Below are 4,446 nucleotides of genomic sequence, written 5' to 3'. Positions count from 1 at the left end.
ACAAATAACTACATAAAATAAAATAAAAAAAATGTCCAAAAATTCATAAGGCAAAAATAGATTCGGGAATGCCTCCCGAAGGCGCTTCTTTTTGTTTGAGTCATCTAGCTGGACTCTGCATCAGCATTCCTGCATCGCGGGCAAATTAAAAAGGTAGGCTCAATGTAAGTTGGGGCTCGAGGCATATAAGTGCAATGAGAAGGTCCGATGTGTGCGGTAGATGACCAAGGAGGCGCTCTCTGGACCGATTTGGGATGTCCATTCATCCACTCCGAATTCCGGCTAAGTGACCTATCAAAAACAAACTTGCAACTACCCTTCTCGGGTTTATCATAGTACAAAGTCTCATATTGATACAAGTTGTTTTTTTTAGATGAATAACACATACTAATAGGGGAAGAAACATGTATAGCATCATCCATTTGTACATCTTATGGTTGTGTATTACATGCAAGATCAATTCCATCAATACTACAAATGGCATGAACATGGTTGGTGGAAGAACTATCAAATGAGGGTAAACTAAAAGTGACACAGTCATCCCCTACATTAAGTTCTAACTTCCCCTCAAATATGTCTATTTTAACTCTAGCTGTGGCAAGGAAAGGTCTCCCCAAAATTAATGGTACACCATGCTCATTGTCCATATCCAAAACCACAAAGTCCACAGGAAATATGAACTTATCTACCTTAACTAGCACATTTTCCATAATTCCTCTAGGAAGCTTAACAGAACGGTCAGCTAATTGAATGCAAATCCTAGTGGATTTTGCCTCCCCCAAACCTAGCTTATTGAACAAACTAGTGGGCATGACATTTATGCTAGCCCCCAAATCAGCTAATGCATCATCAATACACAAATTACCTAAAGTGTAGGGAATAGTGAAACTCCCTGGATCGTGACGTTTCTCTGGCAACTTGCTCTGAAACACTGCTGAGCACTCCTCGTTAAGCTGAACATAGGTGACCTCCTCCAACTTCCTTTTTCTGCTAAGTATGTTCTTTAAGAACTTAGCATACTTCGGCATCTCCTCCAATGCATCAATAAAAGGCAAGTTAATATGCAGTTGTCTAAAAATATCTAAAAACTTGCTAAACTGCTCTTTCGCCTTTGCTTGTTTAGCTCTAGTAGGATAAGGAATCTTAGGTTGATATTCCCTAACTGGAATTGATTTCACCTTTTATCCCTCAGGTTCCCTATCCTTACTGCTCGCCTCAACTTGCACATCAATAGTGGCGTCATAAAAAATAGGCTTAGAAGAAGCTGAAACTAACTTACCTGAACGCAAAGTGATGGTGTTCACGTGCTCCCTCCCGTTAGACTTGGTGGTGCTCGGGAGTGCTCCTTGCTGCCTCTCAGACAACATCTTAGAGATTTCACCAATCTTGGTCTCCAAGTTCTGAATCGAGGCCTGCTGGTTCCTCAGTGCACTATCAGTTTGCTGGAATCTCATCTCCGTAGATGTCACAAACTTCATTATAAGCTCCTCTAAATTTGACTTCTTTTCTGGTAGAGGAGGAGCTTGTGCGGAATGAAGTCTCTAAAAACCAGGTGGACCCTGAGCGTTATTATTCCTCCAACTGAAGTTAGGATGATTGCGCCACCCAGGGTTGTATGTATTGCTATAAGGATCGTTCTGCTGCCTTGGGGCATTCCCCATATAGTCAACCTACTCAACATCAGAAGACATAGCAGAATTAGATGGAAAAGTAGTACAGGATGAAGCAAACATACTCGAAGCAAACACACTATAATGCGGGCCACCACAAAACTCGCAGCCGACGTTTGCTGCATGAACCGGCATATCGAGTTGGTCAATCTTTTGGCTAGAAGCTCCACCTGAGCTGCCAAGGCTGCTGTAGAGTCCACTTGGTTGACCACTCCCTGTCTTCCTGGTCGGCTCCTAGAGGATTGCCATTGATAGTTGTTCATGGCCATTTCCTCTATCAGGTTCTGAGCCTGCTCGGGCGTCTTACTATTTAGCGCCCCACCGGCAGCAGCATCCACCATCTGCCTCGTTGCAAGGTTCAACCCGTTGTAGAAGGTCTAAACCTGCATCCACACTGGCAATCCGTGATGTGGGCAGCATCTCAAAAGATCTTTAAACCTCTCCCATGCATCGTACATGCTTTCATCATCAAACTGTACAAAAGAAGATATGTCATTTCTAAGTTTAGTAGTTTTAGCGGGAGGAGAATACTTATATAAAATTTTTTCAGCAAACGCCCTCCAGGTAGTAATCGTTTGCTATGGAAGGGATTGCAACCATCTCTTAACTCTGTCCCTTAAGGAAAATGGAAACAATCTCAGCTGAATGGCATCATCGGTTGTTCCGTTTATCTTGAATATGTCACAAATCTCTAAAAAATTAGAGATATGTGCATTGGGATCCTTGCTGGGCAATCCTCCAAACTGCACGCTCTGCTGGATCATCTGGATCACGTTGGCTTTTATTTCAAAATTGTTGGCCGCTACAGCAGGTCTGACTATACCTGTTTTCATCCCATCCTAAGATGGTCGAGCAAACTCGTACATCGTCCTTTGATCCTCATCGGCCTGGGGGTTGAGGTTCTCCATCGCGTCCTCCTCCTCAATTGCCTGCAAACGTCGTCTCAATAATCTGAAAGAGCGCTCCGGGTCAGATAAGGGTGCTATGGGATCAGGGTTATAGCTCCTAGTCATATACTACCTGAAACCGACAGCCAAACAACCACCAATCAATCAAAAATAATATAACAATAAATAAAAAAAGAATAAATGAATAAACAAATAATGACTAAATTAACACAAAAACAATTCACTCTAGTTCACCGTTACTGTTCCCCGGCAACAGCGAGTAAATCAACCTTAGCTCTAAGTGTTAACTACTAGTTCTTACTATTCAATATCCAGTTGTAACAAGCATTTCTCAATGTCAAGAAACAACCTACAAACAATTAATTCAACGTCTCAAATTAACTGAATCAAACTTTTATTACTAAATAGCAAGAAGATTGCAAGAATGACAATTACAAATCTAACAATTAAGCATAATCCATCAACAAAGGTGAACCCCAATGGGTTCAAAAGATCTAGCTGCTCATGTTCATGGTTAAAGCAATTAAGGAACAAAATAAGGAAAAGAAAATTAAAGGCATGTACACCCTTCTCTTTCAAGTTGAATGAGAAACCCTAAATTAGCAAATTTGAAATCTGAAACCCTAGTTGCCTCTTGAATGCTTCCAAAGTTTGTCTTGATCTTCAATTCGATGTTGGAACAAGTGAAATTCCTCCTTCAATTGATGAATTTGATCTTTCAAGGTCTACAATTGAGGTATAGGAAACAATTGATTGAGTGTGTGTCTTGGAATTGAGTCAAAAATTTGTGTCCTTTCCAAAAGAACTCAAAATTGCCTATATAGTTGATTCAAAGATGGCTCTGAGTCTAAGGTCGTGATGATTCAGACCGCCGCAGTCCGTAGGTCAACTGCGGAGTCTATTATGCTGAGCCACCACAGGCCGTGCTGGAGGTCGTGGTGGCTTCGAAAGCCTTGCTAAAATGGCACAATTGGGGATAGCTTCTTAGCAGGGTGGTAGTCCTCGCCCAGTTTGATGGATTTTGGTCTGTAATCACACGTATTTCCCTCGATTATTGATGGTGTCCTTTGAAAATGACCTGAAACGATAAAGGAAACAAAAGACAGGTGATTTTAGCATAAAATGGGATAATCATGCATAAAAATGTAAACAATCGGGCATGAAACCATGTGTAGTATGATGCTTATCATTGTGCAATGCACCTGCTACTTTCTAGAGGTGTATGATGGCAATCTTCCATGACATGATTGAAGAATCCATGGAGGTGTTCATGGATGATTTTCTCGGTATTTGGTAACTCTTTCTCCCATTATTTGCTCAATTTAGAGTGTATGCTTGCACGCTGTGTAGAAACTAACCTTGTGTTGAATTGGAAAAAGTGTCATTTTATGGTGAGAGAAGGTATTGTGCTAGGGCATAAGATTTCACATGCAGGGATGAAGGTAGATAAAGCTAAGGTAGAGACCATCGCTAAGTTTCCACCCTCTAGCTCGGTTAAGGCTGGTAGGAGTTTCCTTGGTCATGGAGGTTTTTATAGAAGGTTCATTAAGGACTTTTCTAAGCTTGCTAGATCTTTGACTCAATTGCTTGTAAAAGATGTTCCATTTATGTTTTCTAATGACTGTTTGCAGGCCTTTGAGTTACTTATAGAGAAACTAACTACAACCCCTATTATGGTTTCACCTAAATGGGTGTTGCCTTTGAGCTAATCTGTGATGCTAGTTATTTTGCAGTTGAAGCTGTTTTAGGATCTCACTTAAAACTCAGCTTGTAATTATTATTAAATTTAGAAATTATTCATCATTTATTTTAGGCTAATATAACAGAGAACAAAGTAGTAACTTTGGACTTTCACTTTTCTAGGGGAT

The 4,446-nt window shown here is 40.7% G+C and overlaps 1 non-coding gene across 1 annotated transcript; it reads left to right on the top strand.

Annotated features, from left to right (window-relative positions):
* Positions 1-2,069: 2,069 nt before the first annotated feature.
* LOC125369629 lies at positions 2,070-2,176 on the top strand. The gene has a single exon (XR_007215306.1). It is a non-coding gene; the product is annotated as a small nucleolar RNA R71 (small nucleolar RNA).
* The last annotated feature ends 2,270 nt before the right edge of the window (positions 2,177-4,446 follow it).

The sequence above is a fragment of the Ricinus communis genome, chromosome 3 (genome assembly GCF_019578655.1).
Source record: "Ricinus communis isolate WT05 ecotype wild-type chromosome 3, ASM1957865v1, whole genome shotgun sequence".
Classification (NCBI taxonomy): Eukaryota; Viridiplantae; Streptophyta; class Magnoliopsida; order Malpighiales; family Euphorbiaceae; genus Ricinus; species Ricinus communis.
The sequence above is the reverse complement of the archived record's forward strand: the minus strand, read 5'-3'. Positions and strand labels throughout refer to the sequence as shown.